Here is a 19,283-nt window from a genome sequence, read left to right as displayed (position 1 = left end):
GAAGCCATGGACGCCCGGAGGAATGTCTAGGGCTCAGTCTGCCTCGGAACGTCTGTTTAAGGAACAATGATGATGATCAGTTAGGAACACTGAAGATTCTCTCATTTCTTATTCCTCTCCGATGTGGGTTCACGGATTTTCATGTTTTGGAGGATTTTATCTTTGTTTGTGTTTTGGTCTTGTTTTTCAAATGGTTGGCGTGATTTCCTCTGCCTTGAATTCCCACCTGGGGGCAAAGAGGAAAACATTTTGGTGTAATGGAAACACTTTCCTTGGGTTTATCCCGAGTAATCTCACTTCTACCTTCTCCTGGTCTTCCATCCCGCCAAGCCTGGGAAGCAAGGTGAAAGCTTCACCTTCAGGTTCTGAAAGCACTCCAGAGTCGTTCCTTTCATCTCAACCTGTCCTGATTCTCTGAGTTCCTGAGATGGGAACGTGTTTGGTGCACAGCACACTGGTAACCCACAAAATTTTAAAACATTAAAGGAGGGTGACTTTAGGTCCGAAGTTCAAAACACGCTAATGTTTCTGTTTGTGTGGAGGCGTCGGTTCCCACAGGCCCTCACCACCACAGCAGGCGCACAGGGACTCAATGGCAGGGTCATCCAGGTGTCCCTGGGCTTCCAACAACCAGTGTGGGCCGGAAACAGGAAAACAGATGAGCCTTTGGGGTGGCTGTCCAGGCAGTCTCTTTCCAGTGGACAGCGACACACTCTGGTCCCCAGAGCTGGGCCTCAGCGGCAGCACCGACCATCCTCAGGGCGCCTGACCCCGACTTTGCATCTCTTAGGCAAAGAGGCGGCGGAGCACAGGAAGGGTCTTTGGGGCGCCCCGCCCTGGACGGCACCCCTCTCTTGGCTGCGGCTCCTTCGCCTCCCTGGCTGGGGCTTCTCCAGGATTCCGGCCAGCGCCAATCAGGTCTCTGGGTACCTGCCCCCAGCGCGGCCACCTGGAGGAGCGATGAGGCGCTCGGCTCCGCCGGCCAGCGCTGGAGCCCGCGCCGGGGAGGGCAGAGGAGCCTCACGTGGGCCTCCCGCCGCCGGCCCGGAAGGACGCGCGCAGAGCGGTGGGGACAGCGCGGGAGCCGCCGGCGGAGGAGCAGCTGCGCCGCGGCCGGAGGAAGGCGGAGGGCGGGGCCGCGGGCGCCGGGGTGCCGGCCGGGGAGCACCTTCGAGGCCGCCTCTGCACCCAGGTGAGCGCGCGGGAGCCGCCTCCCTGCGCCAGCCCCCACCTTGGCCGGGGTGGTGCCGGACCGGTCGGGATCGCAGGCTCCGAGGGAGCCTCCAGGCTCGAGGACAGGCCGCAGATGCAGGTGCCTCGCCTCGGGGCCGGACGGCGGGATCCCCTTCCGATCCGCCTGTCCTCGCGAATCGCTCTGCAGTGCCCCCCACCCACCCCCGCCAGAGCTCACGGGGACGCGGCCACTGCCTGGGCGCCCGCGACCACCCGGGGACCCTGCAGCGCGCCACTCGGGAGGCTGCACCCGGTCACCGTAGCAGAGACCTGGCGTGGGTGGTGCAGGGTTGCAGATCCAACCGTCGATCTGTGCGTCCCTCCAGGTGTCTGCGCGCGACTTCAGGTAGCCCTGCCGCCTGGGCTTGGCTTGCTGGTGATTTTCCTGAAGTTTTAAATAATGAGGGCAGAGGTGCTTTCGGGGTTCCAGCGGGACGCCGAACGATGGGTCTTACGTAGACTGGCGTCTCTGCCCGCGAGCTTGGGGCCAGGACAGCCGAGGGCGGACCCCTGCACCACACCAACAGGACACAAAATCCGGACCCTGCCCGGGACCGCAGTCCGCCGGCTCCTGCGCCCTGGACTCCGAGGGCGCGGCTGCAGGGCTGGCGCGCTCTGGGCTCACGGCGTGGGGAAGCCCGCGCTCCGCGGCACCAAAGCAGCGAGAGCAGGGAGATAAGCGGGGCATCCTGCCGCTCGGTCCGGTCACCCCGAGTCTAGCTGGCGTGGAATGGCGCTTCAGGAGACCTCCTGGAACCGTGGCTTCTTCCGAGCTCTAGGACGCGGGAGACAGGGAGACAGGGAAGGGACGCAGATCTTTGTCAGCACCCACGATCTACTTTACACTACCAGGTTTTTCTCTCGCACACGGAAATTCCTATTCTCTGCGTCGAAGTGTAGCCGGCTGGAAGTTTGCGCTTTGATGTGGTGGGGGCTCAGGTACCCCACCCCCAAGCTCAGGTGCATCCTTGAGGCACATTCCAGTCGGTGCAGCTACTGTCCCCCCTCCCACCCTCGGACCCCCTGTTGGCCTGGATCGACCACCTGGGATGGGGTTCTCATGGGCAGGGTGGAGGATAGATTCTAGGGAAACCGGTATGAGTGTCAGGGATTGATGTATGCTCGGCTGATCTCTGGGCCGCGTTTGGTCTTTCAGCTTCGGAATCACGCATGTGTTACACCCTGCAAGAGACAGCCATGAGGGACTTTCAGATCTTGTGCATTCACTTTGCCTGAGATTTACTAGGATTTGAAGTTCTATGGGGTGAAAGGCAGCTTTCTGTCTCTACTAATGAAGTACTGGGTAGCAACAGATTCTGATCCATCTCCTTTCTGCAAACTGCCAGAGGTGGACCAAAGGGGAGAAAGCAGAGGCACATTCTCTGAAAATGGTTGACATTTCTCTGACTTCTCTCCAAAGGTTCTGGCTCTCATGCTGGAGAGGACCTAAGCTACTACATATATAGACACGACGTTGGCTAATACATATATGCATGTGTATGTCATATTAGCATTCAGAGAGAAACTGAATGTGGCCCTCTTATGGTTCCGCTGTGGTGGTGTTATGCAGGTTGGCAGCAACCTCTCCTCACAGTTCACCATTCAATTAAGGGGCCATAATGTCCACCATCCTGGGGATGAAATGAAATAGAATCATTCCTGACTGGAAAAAATGTGGCAGGGTCACATGCATGAATAGAAACCTAGTTGTTCTGGCTGGTAACATTCTTGCTAGACTAGAGATCTGTCTTCTGTGACCACGAAGATAGTGTTTTGGAAAGGCCAGGCAACGTGGACTGTTGTGCCGCAGAGAGAAAGTCCTTTATGTTTTGCCCAAGGATCTGTTTTATCTCTGGCTTGCCCATCAGTAATTGGAAATGAATGCTGCCATGGTCTTTGTACAAACATCATCTGGCAGCAGGGAAGCCTGGCCTAGGAACAGCCCAGCCTTCACTCAAGACCTGGGGTGATTCTTGGGATCTACTGCAAGCCTTATAAAGAGCCATTTGGTTCTGGCTGGGCATTTGTGGGGTCCATTAATTGTGAAGAGTGCTCTGAGGTTTGAATCTGACCTGGTGATTAACACTAATAAAAGCTGTTATCATTTATTAAGTATCATTATTAAGTACCTTTTGTGTGCCAGCTGTAAGGTTTTGCAAAGTCAGTAGGATGAACTCCATTTTTCATAGAAAGTGACTGAGTTTGAGGTCATTAAATAATTTGTCACGATCACAGAGCTAGTAAGTGGCAGAGCTATACAGAGAGCCCCGGTTTCTCTGGCCCTGCTTTTTTCACAAGGCCACTTTCCTCCCACTGAGAACACTTAGTTTGTTATTTGTAGATCCAAGAAATGTTTGTGACTATTAGAATTTAGGAAAACTGGATTGCCCTTCATTTGCCTTATGTATGAAGTGAAAACTATAACAAGAAACGTATTTATCTTTTGATTAGCAAGTAATAAAAAGATTAATAAACTGTTGATGAGGTTCTAAAAAAACAGGCACTTTTGTGTATCTGCAGCAGGAGAGAAAATTGGTACAACTTCTTTGGAAGGCATTTTGGAAACTCCTGTCCGAATTAGAAATGCCTGTGCCCTCTGACTCAGGGTTTCCATTTTTAGGAATTTAACTTGCAGCTACACTTGTGTATGGGCACAAAGACACACATACATTGCAGGACCCTTTGAACTATGAAAGAACAACCCATGCACTATCAAAAGGGGCTTGTACCTCCAGATCGTCAAATACTGTCCTATTTAACCGTAGAAAAAGAACTGGGAATTTCTTGATATAATTGGAATGGAATGTTTTCCAAGGTATATGGCTGGGTGGAAAAAAGGATATGTATATAATATTTAAGCTATGCTGTTTTTTATGTTTTAAAAGAGAAGGGTATAACTAGAGACATAAAATCTAATAATATTCATTATCTCTAGGAAGGAAGGACCTTTTAAATTTGAACGATGTAAATATGTTAACTACTTAAAAATCCTCTTTCCCTGCCCTGTGCCTGATGTGTCCCCTCAAACACTTCTCCTCCCGAACAGTGTGGGGCAACACACATCACTTCCTTCAGGTTGCTTGAGATCACACTGGGCCCGCTGTGCTGTGCCATCCAGAATTCCTTTGAAATATGCCACGTTGTGCTTAGAAGGCCAGGGAAAGAGGTGTCTTTGGACAGCAGCCTTTCTGAGCTGGATAGATAACCTATGATCATCTAGCTTTGAAAACAATATAATTAAATAGAAACCACCCCTTTTGTAAATTGCCTTGTTGTTTCCCTATATAGGACAAAGTGTCAGCAGCTAGACAGTATGGATTAAGGGAACAAGACGAACACTGAGATTGGACATCAGAGGGATAAGATTTGTAGGATGCCCATTTATGGTATTGCATTTGGACCCTAAAAAGGTTAAAAGGGTTTTTGAAAATTACTCTGGGGTCTAGAGTGACTGGAAGTTTTCACTCTGTCAGTCAGTGGGTCTCTAGATGCCCTTTAGTTATTTCCCATCAGCACAAATGCCCAGATTAGTTGCTTCATCTCCTAATACAGTCTTTCTGCCAGTCACCTAGCCTGAAAGTCAATGAGTGCATGAAAGGGGTGGGTGGGTACTTCCCTTTCTCAGGTGGGACAGACTGTTAAATCTAAGATGGATTTGCTTCCATCCACAAGATCGGTCCTCCAGCATCAGCAGGTGGAAAGCTTTCATTGTGAGCTGTCTATGTTCTAGTTACTCTGCTAAGCACTCTGCCTAGGTTATCTCACTTAAATTTGGACCCATGAGAACCAGGCTCTTTTCCATGGAGTAACTTCCTGTTTGCACAGTAGTCTGTAAAAAATGTATAGTAGCATCACGAAGGGCTGTACAAACCTGATTTGGATTTTAACAGCATGTGACTGAGCATTATGGTGCTCTAATGAATAGCTGGAATCTTTGCAATATGCAAAGTTTTGTACAAGACAGTCGTTCTCGGTTTAAATTTGCATCTCTCTTCTGTCTCTGTGTGTATACTGTGGCTGGGCTGAAAACTGAGCGTGTGATGTTTCCTAGCACGTGGGGGAGGGATTGTCATTGTTTTGGTACAGACACTAGCTTGTAAAAGCTAAGAAGATGGGTCGGTGAGGTCCTGTGTCTGCACCCAAAGAGAAAGATCAGCAGGGGTGTCCCAAGTCCCTAGTCTGGGATGAGAGTCTGTGTTCTATTCGGTAAAAACAGCCTGAGAGCTAAGAGCCTCCCTTACTGCAAAGCATTTCCTCCCACACGGCTTGTTGGCCAGGGTTCACCTTTGACTCCTTTTCCACTTCAGAAAGAAACAGCGTGAAATTTCCCCCAAATAAATTCCAAAGCGCACAGACAACTGCTTTTTATGTGCTGCTGCTGACCACAGGGGTAAAAGCGAGAAACTGTACTGGGCTCTCAGCCAGGCTGCCAGGACCCAGGTAGAAGGGGGAGAGCCAGATAGCCCCACTGCAGAAGGAGAAGAGGAAGGAGAAGAAAGGGAGAGGGAGAGGGAAAGGGAGAGGGAGAAGAGGAGGAGGAGGCAAAGGAGGACGGGAGGGAGGGGAAGGAGATGGGGAGAGGAAGAAAAGAAGAAGAAGAGGAAGAGAAGAAGAAGAAGAGGAAGAAAGAGAAAACAAAAGGCCACCTTATGATCTAAAGAGGAGCCAGGAGAAGCAGAGAGAGAGAGAGAGAGAGAGAGAGAGAGAGAGAGAGAGAGAAACAGAGAGAGAGAGAGAGAGAGAGAGAGAGAGAGAGAGAGAGAAACAGAGAGAGAGAGAGAGAGAGAGAGAGAGAGAGAGAGGCCAGCCATGGTTCCTCTGCTCTCCAGGGACCTGCCATATGTAGAAGATGTCACCGGAGAAGGCCCTCAATGCCATAGTAGAAGCAGGGTCAAAGGGGCATGGGAAAACAAAATATGTGCTCAGTAAGTACTAGCTGCTAAAATGAATAAACAACATAATAAATGGTATCAAATACTACCAAGAGAACAAATCAGAGGACTCAAAATATCTCTTTGGGTTTGTCCAGTGAAGCTCAGAAAAGCATTGAAATCAGGATACTCTTCAGAGAATACCATGAAACCTTCATATATTAAAATGACTGAAAGCATAATTTTGAATTCAATCAAAGAGCATCTTGTGCTAGATTCTACCTTAGGGACCAACTCTTAATAAAATTGTACTGAACAAAAGATTCAAATTTAAAACATTCTGTAAACTACTTGTTTTCCATGAATTTTGGAAAGACTACCAGGATTCTATTTTAGTATAGGAAACCCTGAGTCCAGCTGGTAGAACACCAGGACTCCAAAGGAAAGCAATTTTGGCAGTTTGAATGTTGTTGGTAGATGTAGCAAGGACAATTTCAGCAGACTGATGAGGCCAGAAGCTGGATAGGCCTGGGCTAGAAAGTGAGCCCTGCATTTTCAAGATATTAGTAAGTATTTATTGAATCTTCCTGGTGACACAATGTTGGTGGAAGAAGGATAATCAAAATCTCAGCTGTCATGAATCTTTAAGTCATTCAGGGGAGACAAATCTGTCATAAAGACAATGTAAAATGAACTTGTGATAAAAGCTATAAAGTAGAGGCACAGAGTATTATAAAAAAGTGTCTAATGGGAGACGTGGTCCACTCATGGGGAGCTGGGCATTTATCCTTAACAGGTGATTGAGCTAAGTGAGAAGAATGAGTGAGACCGAAGGAGGCAGAAAGGAAAGAAAGTTTTTATGTGGTGAGGAAAGTGAGGGTGTTGCTGTTTGATGTGAAGAGGGAAGGGGATGGTTGGGTAGAGGGGAAGGCAAGGTGGAGAAAGAAGTTGATTTTAGAATGGATGAGACACAGACTGAGAGAAAGTCTATAAAGCAAGGCTAATAACCATGTACCTACCCCATAGTATTATGGCTACCCATAGAAAATAATCAAGTGTAGGCGGTCACTTTAACTTTTATCCTTGTTGCCAGTGGCTGGCACAGTACTGAACACGTAATTCTTTTTAATATAAAATATTTACCAATTCTTCCAGTTAGTTATCTCAGAAGTGGATGGACATCTCTGAAGTACTGATCTCATTTTTCTCTCAGCACTTGGAAGCCTTTCCGCTACTTAATGCTGAGGAATGTGTATGAGGAACTTAATCATATGGGCAGGGCACTGAGCCAGGGGAAAGAGAGAAGAGGTTCAATTAATTCAAGAGTCCAATCTCTTCTGACCTCACTTAAATAGAGATGACAGGGCATCTTTGGAACTCATTCATTTTGGCCCTTTATAAGGTCTACTGAAGCCAACTCTGAGCCAGGGCTGTACCTGGGGCTGGGGCAGAAAGAATGGGAATGGTCCCTGCCCTGGAGCTGTGGCCTGAGGAGATCAGAGTTGCATGGGTGTATCGCAGTATGCTGGGGACACAAGAGAAAGAACCCTTAGCTCTGTCCACTATGCCAAGACAGCTTCCCAGAGGGGCAGTGTCTGAGTGGGGACGGAGGTGAACATCTTTTTAGGCAAGCAGGAAAATGACCTTTCCAGGCAGAGGAAGGCTGAGCAGGCTCAAGAGTTGGCGAGGGGAGCTGGGAACTGTGTGCAATCCAGTAACGTCAAGACGTGAAGTGTCAGGTTATGAGAGGACAGGCCAGACAGCAGCCTGGTGTGCCACCTGCTGGGCTAAGGACCTTGACTTGCCCCTGTAGGAGATGTGGAGCCAGTGGAGATTTTTTTTATTCATGCTTATTAATTTTACAAAATATTGGGTTTCAATATGGTATTTTCATACATGCGTGTAACCTATTTTGATCATACTCATTCCCCCATTACCTTCCCTTGGACCCTCCCCCTTCTTTTATTCTCATCTTCCTGTCTAGTAATCGTCCCTCTTTCCTGATGTAGAGTTTTGAACAGAGGCATTAACACCTTCTGGCTTTAGCAGTCAGGGGAGGACATTTTGGATAAGCGGATTGACAGGGATGGGAATGGAGGATGTGGTGCTGACCACTGATTATAGTGTCAGAATAATTGTCAGGAGATTGTGAAGGCAGCTCAGGTAAGAGCTGACCTGAGAAAAGTTCCAGTAAGATGCCAGGTGTGACCTTAGTGGTGAGTGAATAAAGAAAAATAAAAGCCACTGACCTTAATTTGAGGCCAGAGTTACAGAGATCATCTTTGTGATTAGCAAAACTTTCTAGACTAATGGCAGAATTTTTTGTGAAGGGGAAGCGATTACTATTAAAGTTCTCAGTGAATGAGAGTTAATGAGGTGATGGGGGTTCAAATAAAGAATATTAAATAGCATTGGCCTCAAGTGAATAAAGATTTTTTTGCAAGCCAATGGAAATAGAACACTCCAGACTAATTATGGAAAGCAGAATAGATTCATAAAATATTTGAACTGTTGCTTCTTATTTCCAAGGTGAAACACCCACCACAGAGTAGGTAGGGTGTGTTTCCAGCATTCTCAGACACTAAGAACTGCTACGTCACCATTTGCAACTTTATAGATGGGTCCACATAGATTCAAGATATTCAAAGGTACCTGCACTTTCACGGTGACACTGCAACCCACAACAGCATCCTTATGGAGTAACTTTCCCAGGTCCTCAGGAAACCATTCCCAACTTCTTTGTGGAGATCTTAGTGCTATTGAGCATCTCTTATCACTAAGGCAAGGGAATTACATGAACAGGACCTTCATCATCACATTCTGCTAGTACAATGGCAGCCTCCTCTGAGCAGACAGGTTTCTTTGCTGCCTCGTTTCTCTTGTGGGCACCACTGCATAGCCAGTGCTGTGCTGAGCACATTAGAAGATTCAGCAAAATATTAAACATGATCCCTACTTTCAAAGACCTATTAGAAAAACCAGATATAAGCAACAATAAGGAGCAGTAAACTCCTTATATAGTTACAGTAATACCCTATATAGTAGAGTTGCATATAGTCTGTAAAGAAAATAAATATATTGTAATTATCTAGTCAGGCGTTAGGAGCCAAGTGAAGACAATGGCATTAAAGAAGAAAGGAGAAAGGACATATGGTAAACTATGGTTTGGATAAGCATCCCCCAAAGATTCATGTGTTAAAGACTTGGTCCAGGGTGGTGCTGCTGGAAGGTCATGGAACCTCTAGGAGGCAGGGCAGTGGGGGGCCCCTGAGGTCATTGATAACATGCCCTCAAAAGGGATTGTGGGATCCTGATCTCTTTTTCTTCCTTTTGGCCCCTGACATGAAGTGAGAAGTTTGTTCTGTCACACACTCTCCACTGTTGCCCCCTGGAACCCCTAGTAGAAGCCAGAGTAATGGGTCTGCCCCATCCTGGATGGAAGCTCCAGAACTGTAAAATAGATTATTCTTTTTATAAATCAGTCATCTCAAGTATTTTGTCATAGAAATATGAAATTTACAGACTCTAGAAACATTTAAGAAACAAAATGGTAGAACTTTGTGGCTGGATATAAAGTAGGAGATTAGGAGGCTGGAATGGCTCACAAGGCAGTGGACTGGGAACTGAGTAGATGGTGGTTGAGGAGAAAAACGAGAAGTGCTTTGGTGTAAAGAGTGTGTTTTGGGCCATTTGAATTGGGGACTCCTTGGGACAGCCAAGAATCTAGTGTCTGGGAGTCAGTTGGAGGTTACAATTCTTAAACTCAAGGAAGGCTCAAGATCTAGCCAGAGATCAAGCTTTGGGAATCATCGATAAACATGTTGAGTGTTTTAGGGCAAGAGTAAAAATCTGGTAAAGATTTATGAGATAAGGAGGGAATGGCAGTAGGGTATGAGTTGAACCAGGAGAGGTAGTGTTCTGAGTTGCTGAGGAGAAAAGTTAAGGCACAGGAAGTTTCAGGTGGGAATGATTAGACGGTAGAGCTTGGGAGGGCACTCTGAGGGTCATTCACCTTTTATCAGAAGCAGTTTCAGAGGTGCAAGTAGGATGAATAAATTGTGAGAAAGTTGAAACACACAGCACTGAAGTTTAGCTCTGAATGGGAAAGAGGAATGTAACAGTAATTATGTGCTTTGAAGACTCCAGGAGCAGACATTTTATTCCTAGGAGCTTTTTGGGGGAAGGAGAAGAGAGGTCATTGATAAATGAGAATAAGCAAAAAGGTATTTTTTTAAGGGTGGAAAAAACTTAATAATGTCAATGGACTGAAGCCAAGAGAGGAAGAGAGGAGGATTTTGGCAGAGGGAATACTCAACAGAGTATAGTCTGAAGGGAACGAGAGGAGGTGGCATCTAGGCCACCCATGATGGGCTGGACCAACCAGGATAGGGAATCTTTGTATGTGGAGTAAGGAGGATGAGGGTTGGAGTTAACCCTGGATAAAATCTTAGTTAAGCTAACACAGGCAAGACGCTCGAATACTTTACTCCTTACGTCATGAGTTTCCTCCATGATGTAGACAAGATTGTCCTCAAAGAGTAAGGAGGATGGGACCAGTGAGAGGACAAGAAGGGCCAAAGTCTGGAGTCGTCTCTAAGGAGGATAGAAAGACTGTGGACTAAAAGCATTCGATTTCTGACCCCAGGCAATGGAGTAACAATGATTCTGTTGACAGAAATGGAAGTTGTTTTGAGGAAATTCTAGGGATGTTTTGATCCTGTTAAGCTCAGGACAGTGGCAGGAAATCCATGTGAACAAGTGTTCAGGTGATCTCTGGGGTGCATGGCTGCTAAAACAAGCATCATCTCCAGCCTCAGACTCTGCTAACAGAGCCGTTTAGCCCAGCTTCTGGGTCGAGTCCTGGGTCACATCCTCAGACAATTAGAAGTTCAGTAACTGCTATGGGCGAGTCTCCATGCACCACGTGATACAGGTTCACGGATGTTCATATTGTCATTGGATTCTTGAAACCTCATTAGTTGAAAAAGTCACATGAAGAAAGGTCTGTTGGGAAAGAGCTCTTTTTACTTTTTCTCTTTATTAAGAAAGCTTGACTGAGGGAGCCTGCTGATCCGCTCTAGGAAGACAATGCCAATTTGGATTTAAGGCTTTCCTCAGTATTTTTCTTCTGAGATAAATGGTGACTATGTCTTCTGGGTCTTTCAAAAGTCTTCTAAATGAATTTCCTTTTAGAACCTAAGATTCTTTACACTGCAGGATTTGAGGAGAAAAGCCTGCAGTTTTTCAGAAATAAGATTTTAATGGTTTGGGAGAAAAGCAGAACAAAAGAGAAGGAGAGAGACAGAGACAGAGACACAGAGACAGAGAAGAGGTAGGCTAATGTTCCACCTCAAGTCCTTTCTCTCTGCCCCATCTCTAAGTTTGTTGATTCTTCTGCCATATTTCACATCCTCTTAGAGTAGGGACATTTTAGTCCATATGAGGGTGCACAGCTCTCTGCCCATTTATATATTTTACGTTAGAAACAGATCCTTTCTTTCACTCAACTCACTAGCTACTCATTAGCATCCTGATCTCTATCTGTCATGCTGTCTGTCCGGGTAAGGCCACTTAACAGGTAGGGCATGCAGATTGTTAAAATTCTCACATACTTTCTCATAGCTGATGGTGGCCACTTCCCTTGCACTGGGGCTCCTCAGCCCTCGCTCAGGATGCCCCGACTTCCTGTAGTTCAGCAACCAGAGGGGTGATCCCTGGCACTGCGGGGGCCTCCTTTTCTTAGCTCTAGTACGTGGTTGGCATCAGTTCTGATTGCCGATGATGTGCTGTATTAGTCATTAAATTTAATAACATGCCTGCATCCATCTGTTATTTTTCCATTCAGCTGCATCTCATACATTCACTGTGTGTCAACACTGGCCTAGTGCTGGAGATACAATGCTAACCAAGGCAGGCAAGATCCCTTCCTTTGTAAAACTTATAGTCTAGATCCGAGGTTCCTGATCGTGTCAGTATTGACATTTGGGGCTTGCTTATTCTTCGCTGGGGGTGAGAGGTATTCTGTGCAGCATTTTTGACCTGCACTCATAAGATTCCGGTTGTACACCCCACAATGTGACAACTAAAGATGTATTGAAACATTTGAGAAGCAAAGTCATTTGCCCTAATTGAGAGGTCAAAAAATTGTTACCACACACATAATTACAAAAAAAATGTACTGAATGCCCATTGTACATTCAACAGGCGAGACGCTGACTGCCAGAGCTCAAAATTTAGTAGCAACAGAAAGTGGTTAGAAGAGTAGAGTTGTCAAGAACAGAATTTAATGCGGTCTGCTAAAAGGAGGAAAGGCAGAGAAAACTGGAGGAAGTAACACCTCAACCTATTTTTTAAAAGTGCTTAAGTATAGTGGAAGGCATGGGCATGCCAGGCCTAGCACAGCTCTGCAGACAGCACCGACAGACGGCAGGCAGGAGAGATGCTAAAGGCCAGGAGAGGGCAAGATGGAAGAGGAGCTGGAGAGGTTGGCAGGAGCCAGATCAGGCCAGTAGTTATAGCCTTAGGGTCTCAAGGCTCAACTAGTAGCATGGTGACAGCAAGAACAAATGAGAGGAGTGGGGTCTCCAGCACTCAGACTGGCCTCTCCAGGGCGCCACCGCGGGCCCTCTCTAAAGACTGCAACGGCCTAAGACCTCGCCTTTCTCTCTTGTGTGTCCCACAAGGTTCCCACTGCCTGACTCCAGTGTCCTTGTCCCCTCCCTCCTGGGACACTAAGTGACATTTACTTTTACAATCCTGCCTCGCTCTTCCATGCCACATGCCCTCACGCATGCAGCTCCTTAAGTCCTCAAAGGAGAAAACACGCACTTATTCTCACAGTTAAAATGATATTTTATCAGTCACTTTCCATTGCCCTAACAAAATACCTAAGGCTGAATACTTTCTGTAGCTAATAGCTTTGGAGACTGAAAGTCCAAATAGCCTTGTGCTGGCTCCAGGAAGGGCCTCCCCAGCTGCATCACATCGTGGTGGATGACGCCATGGCTGGAGCAAATGTGACAGGGGAGATCACGTGGCAAGAAAGGAAGCCAGAGAGTATTCAAAGGTCGGGGTCACTGGTTTTTGTTGTTGTTATTGTTTTGGTACAAGGATTGAACTCACAACTTTGCACTTGTCAGGCAGGCACTTATGCCACTGAGTGCTCTGTCTCTCTCTCTCTGTCTCTCTCTCTGTCTCTCTCTCTGTCTCTCTCTCTCTCTCTCTCTCTCTCTCTCTATCTATCTATCTATCTGTCTATCTATCTATCTATCTATCTCTCACTAACCAGGATCCCACAAGAACATCAGCTCCTTGCAAAGGGCAGCACCTTGGGTGACCTCCTTTAAAGGGTCTACACCACTGGCCAACATTCGGCACTTGAGGGTCCAAGTTTCCAACACATTAACCCCTTAGGGGACACACTCAGACCACATCCAAACCATAGCAAGTATCAACTGGAATGTTTAACAATATAGAATTCATTTAGTAAATTTTCAGTCAATTAAAATGGTGTAGAAATAATACTATACCTGAAAAACTAGCCATGCTGTATTGTTAAATTATAAAACAGTAGGTACCTAGTGTAATGTTACTAAATATGTATGTGTATGTTAACCATACTTATTTCCAAGAGAACAGTTAGGAGGAATTTTGATTTTTAACCTTTCTGGGGGAGGGCGTACTAGGATATACCCTTGGCAAGGGCTCTACCATTGAACTAACTTTTCTTTTGATTTATGAAATTTAAATTTTCTAATACACATTTTTTTGAGATACAGTCTCACTATGTAATTAGGTTGACCTTGAACTTACAATTTAGCCTAGGCGAGCCTCTAATTCACAGCAATCTAACTGCCTCAGCCTCCCAAGTGCAAAGATACAGGTGTTTGTCAACTGCCCCCATCAGTAATATACAACTGTTACTTTTTTTTTTTAAACTGTTACTTTTAGGATAAGAAACAAAGTTCCTCTAGGGATCTGGCTAGCAGTGTTCGCAAAAGCCATTGACCTCTGGCTGTTTCCTGTGACTGCACTCTGTAGACAAGGCAGTATTTTCCTCCAGAAGGACTGCAAGTGAGACTAATTCATTAAGTGCCTTCAGTTCCAAAGATGACAGGAGCCAGGAAAGCATAAAGTCTTGTTACTACGACAGCCAGTAGCCTTGATGTCTGTGTGTTTATTTATTAACTGAACTTTATGTATCTACGCTCCCACAAGCTCGAGCAGCCTCCTAGCTGACCTTGATACAAATCACATTCTCAAAATGGCCTAAGCCATCAGTCAGAAAAAAGGCAAGTTCGTCTCATCAAAGGGACCAAGATTACTGTCCTGGGAAGCAAAATGAAAGAGGATATTGGCCCGATTGTGAGGTGTTAGAAGAAAGTGTTGGGAAGGAAACCAGATAGCTCGGTCACTTTCTTTAAAGGCATTTCATGCCTTTTGTGTGTGTGTTTTGTGTTTTTTCACCTTTAAACTTCAAAACAGTTGTGAGAAATTCTTCACCTAATACAGTTGTTGAAACTGACACTCAGAAAAAGTGAAAAATTAGTAAAGAGCAAAGCTTGGGTTTTAGCATGGCATTTTCTGACCACCACCCACCCCTCTGTGTTGCTGATATCCATGCTCCCCACATGCAGGGAATTTTAAGCTTGGAAAATGTCCTATTGATTTTGGCTTAGAATTTACTCAGCTGGAAGAAGATGCCAGCTGCTCTTGTTGAATGAATGGATGAATGAATGAACAAAAGAAAGAATAATTTTAAAGGGTCATATAATCAGATCAAGGCAGGGAGTGATAATCACATTAGAGTCCTATCTCATAGATGGTTGCTACAAATGAATGCAGCGAAGATTAGATCCTTCTTTCTGTTTCCTATCCAAGAGGTGTAAGTATAAAAGACGTGATCAAAATGAACCTGAATGTTTAAATGTTTTTGAAAAAATGTATCACAGTAATTGAGCACATACACTTACTGCTCTGTGCTTGCCACTTTATGAAGCTGTCCTAGAAGTCCTCTGTTATATTTTTCTAAAGTATGATAAAATAATTTTGGTGGACGCTGCTGCTAAGTGCCAGCCAATGGAAAGGCAGGCTTGTGAAAACATTACGGTGTTATCCTCATCAGCTCTATTCACCAGATCTGGCAGGGTGAGACTTCTGGCTCTCCCCCAAAGTCAAGATGACCATGAGAGGTAAACAGGTGGAATCAATTCAGGACACCGACGTAGTATGAGAGCACAGCCAAAGGCATTTAATGGGAGAGGACTTCCAGAGCCGCTTCAGAACGTGGCGAGGATGAGGAAATGTATTCCAGGTGAGGGGGATTATTGAGGAGGGTTAATGGCAAAGTGTCTTTTAATGTAACAAAATACTTTACATCTTTATTTTCTTTTTTAACATTTCTAGCATTCACCATATTTTACTCCTTCCTCTTATGCTTTAATGGGACTGAACATCAGGAGAGTCATTTTTCTGGGGCTGCAAAGGATGGAGATCATGCTAGGGACGTGGGTCAGTCCTGCTACAGTTTGGAGGAGGAGTGGTACTAGCCTAGTTCAGTTCCCATGCACAAATCTAGATGTCTGTTTGCAAGTTGATCACTAAAGTCCTACTGTGTCTAAAAGTGTCTGCACCACCCATGCTGTAGAGACACAGAGAGAGGGAAACCCAAATGGTGAAGCTCCCTGGGCCACTTGTGAGAGAAATGCTTTATTTATTTATTTTTTTCATTATTGTCAAACTGACAGCTTTCCTTGGCTTGGCTGAAGAGCGGTTTTCCTCCATGTGTGTGCTGTCAACTTCAGGAATGCTCAACTTTGATAATTGGGTCAGCAAGTGCAACTTGAGAGAAGCTTTGGTTGCATCTCTCATCTCCTTAGTCATCTTCCTTGTTTTGCATAGAAAAAGACTCCTGTGCATCTTCTTCCTGATCTGTATTAGTCAGCAACAGGGATGAAGACCATTGTGTCCAGACCACTGTGGGGGCCTATAAGAGAAATACTTGGGGCAACATGACGGTCACTATTTTCCAGGCGTTCAGAGTGTAGGGAAGGAAAAGGTAATTCCCTCACTACCCTTCACAGTTCTTAGCTGGGACCCTGTAACAAACTTATTAACAAATGAAAAGAAATATGAGTTTACTAATACATATAGCCTATCTCCATGGGAGATATCCGGGAGAAAACTAGTAAATCTCAAAGAGGTAGCATAGACTTCGGACTTCAATACCATCTTCATCTGACAAAAGACAAAAGAGAGAAGGGAGTGGGGGAAGTGACAGAGTGAGGTTTATTGTGCAGATCTGAGATGGAGCGCTCTCCAGGGTGAGACAGTTGTGACGACTCAGGCTCCCCTTTTGGTTCATCAAGGAAGACGCCCTCCCTCACAAAAGGAGATTTCTGTTATGCACTGGACGTAGACTTCCCTTACAGATGGAAGCTGTTTTCAGAGCTGCTCCCGTGCCTGCAGTTTCTTAAGATAATATTTATGCCAATGAGGCAGATTTGGGAGTGCATAATCTACAACAGCTACTTTGCAAAGAAAATATGACTTTGGGATTATACAAAAATACCATCGAAATAATTGAAAACCTGTGCGCAAAGAGGCTACAAAATGCTCTCCCAGCTCCTTTTGTCTTCTGAAAGAATTTGGGGTGGATTCTACTTTTTCCAACTTGCCTTCTGCCCTAAGAATGTGTAATTCTTTAATCACAAGTCTAATGAATTTAATCAGGAAAAAAACCTGAAGTAGCTACCTTCTGAGAAAGGCATAAGACACTTTGGAGAAGTATATCTTAGCCTGACAGGAGACACATGGTGTCTGGTGATGCGGGCTGCAGCAAATCCCTGTGGAAACTGAGAGCCAGGCCTCACAAAGCCCGCAAATAGCAGAGAAATCCGAATCCTTGGGTTTGTGCAATGCTGTAAGGCGGCTGCCTTCCCTCTGAGGAGAAGCACTGTCTCAGGTACTGGAAAGAACCTGAATTCCTCCCGTTGACCCTCAGTCACACTGTTCTGCTGTTTCCTTGCCAGCCCCATCCATTGTGGATCGGGGGACTGCTTTTAAAAATTATTTCTAAGAGATTGCATGTGTGTGTGTGCGCACGCGCACACACACACATATCCACTCACTGGGGGAACTCTTTGTATCTTATTTGGGAAATCATAATGCTCTTGGGCAAAAGAGACACCTGAACCAATCAAATCATCTTCCCAAGGCTTAAAAGAAATGAGATTCACAGAACTGGCCGGCAGCCCTATAGAAAACAAAGCTGACAGAGACGCCTGCGTGGATGCAGGGTGACCTTGACGAGAGAAACACTGGCTAATATTTTTACCTGTGCTCTCCCTTCCCTTATGATGTTAGTGCCATCACACACACCAGCAACAGACTGCTGCTTATTTTCGTAACACCTGGGCAGAAGGAAGAGAAGACATCAAAGGAAAGAAGAGTACAGAAAAACTGAGCCATAAAAGAAGAACAAGTCTTGTTTAAAACCCTCTGGACGATCTTTAGGGTTAGCAGACAGGTTAGCAGAACTCTCATTCAGGGCTCCAGCAGCTCAAATTCTGTAATCTCAAGGATTCCCTGTTAAATTTAATGTCTTTCCTTGTGTCTTTCCTCAGATATCCACCTATAGAAGGTCCAGTAGCCATAGGGTACCAGACTTGCTGAAGAGTCTCCCAGTTTTAGCATTGTCTTGTATCCAGGAATCCTCTCACTTCTGGGCAAATGGACATAGTTGTTTGCCCTGGAAGAATAATTGCTTCAGAAGAAACTCCCAGAGTGCAAAGGGTGTTTCCCCAGCCCCTTCTGGAAATGGTCTCCAGAAGTAATTAGGAATGTGGGATCTGGGCACACAGCCAGGATGCAAATCCAACCTCTGGCACGTACCTGTGTGAGTCTGGACAAGTCACTTGATCTCTGTGTGCCTCAGTTGCTTCATCTGTAAGATGGCAATAATGATCATCTGTTCCTCTAGAGGTTACTATAATTCAATACATAAAAAGCACTGTTATTTAAAGTGATGTCTGTCTCATAGAAAGGACTTAATAAATGTTGGTTATGATTATTTTGTCAGTATCTGCCTGATAATAAATTAGAAAGGTAACAAGATCTCAGAATGGACAGAATGCCTCCTTAGATTTCACCTCAGTGCCTCCAAATTTAAATGCATTCCACACATTATAACAACACCTTCTGTTTTAGTCAGCTTCTCTGTCACTGGGAAAAAAATAACTGTTACCTACGATATAAATGAGGAGAGGTTTATTTGGCTCTCTGTTTCAGAGGCTTCCATCCCTAGCTGGCTGGCTCCAAAGCAGAAACACCATGGTGGAAGGGCTTGGCACAGGAGCACAGCAGTGAGCCAGTGCCACACAGGAAGAAGCCAGGGACGGGATACAGTAGCTAAGGTTAGACATCCATCACCACACAGACACACCCAGTGGTGTGCTCCACAAACCCTCGAGGCTGCTCGCAAACCGATCAAGTTGATAATACAGCTTACCTGTCACAACTTCCATGTCCAACTCCATGCTTTCTCCCTCGTCCCTCAATGGTGATAGCTGGCATCCTTGTCCCTCAATGGCAGAGGTTGGTTTGACCTACCTCAGAGTGGATGTCACTCCACCCCACCTGGTGGCAGGAGGTAGGGTGTGATGTAGAAGTCCAGTACCTCTCAGACTCACATGAAGAATGTGCATACAAACCACTTGGACACCTTGTTGTGTGTGGACTCTGATTCAGCAGATCTGTGATGGGGCCCAGGATTCCGCATTTCTAGCAAGCTTCCAGATTATGCTGCTGGCTTGGGACCATGCTGTGAGAAAAAGGCCATGCAAGTGTCAGCTTGTGGGAATCTGAGCAAAAGCCTGGGATACACATGTCCATCTGATGTTCCTGAAGGGCAGAGTGAGTGCTGGGGGGGGGGGGGAGACAGATGGAAATCATTAGGCTCAGTATCTGAGGAGAGCAGCTCAGAAAATGGAGAAGCCAACAGGGCACCAAAACTCTAGGCCAGTGTGGAGACCTCTGGTGTTACAAATAGCTAATAAAATAAATGAAGGAACGGAGCTTTGGAAATATTATCACAGGCTTCTTGCTCTGTTATGTCATGGATTTGTTCTCTTAAATGGTGGGCAAAGGGTGCAGTGCCCACCAGTGCCCCAGGAAGAAGGC

General features: G+C 45.8%; 1 protein-coding gene and 1 long non-coding RNA gene across 2 annotated transcripts in view; one reads left to right on the top strand and one right to left on the bottom strand.

Annotated features, from left to right (window-relative positions):
- The first annotated feature begins 847 nt into the window (after nucleotides 1–847).
- LOC100735397 (protein FAM163A) overlaps nucleotides 848–19,283 on the top strand; it is a 66,380-nt gene continuing 47,944 nt past the window's right edge. Inside the window, exon 1 of the mRNA XM_063239736.1 lies at nucleotides 848–1,192. The gene's annotated coding sequence lies outside the window, so the exon portion shown is untranslated. The remainder of the gene's footprint in view (nucleotides 1,193–19,283) is intronic.
- Nucleotides 15,807–18,919, bottom strand: LOC134473943 (uncharacterized). Its single transcript, XR_010044448.1, has 3 exons — nucleotides 18,613–18,919; nucleotides 17,997–18,090; nucleotides 15,807–16,089 (listed from the first exon to the last, which is right to left on the bottom strand). It is a non-coding gene; the product is annotated as an uncharacterized LOC134473943 (long non-coding RNA).

Source organism: Cavia porcellus, unplaced genomic scaffold, assembly GCF_034190915.1.
Source record: "Cavia porcellus strain 051 isolate PalLab524CR breed Dunkin Hartley unplaced genomic scaffold, mCavPor4.1 scaffold_29, whole genome shotgun sequence".
Lineage (NCBI taxonomy): Eukaryota > Metazoa > Chordata > Mammalia > Rodentia > Caviidae > Cavia > Cavia porcellus.
Note: the sequence above shows the minus strand (reverse complement) of the source record. Positions and strands in the feature narration are given on the sequence as shown.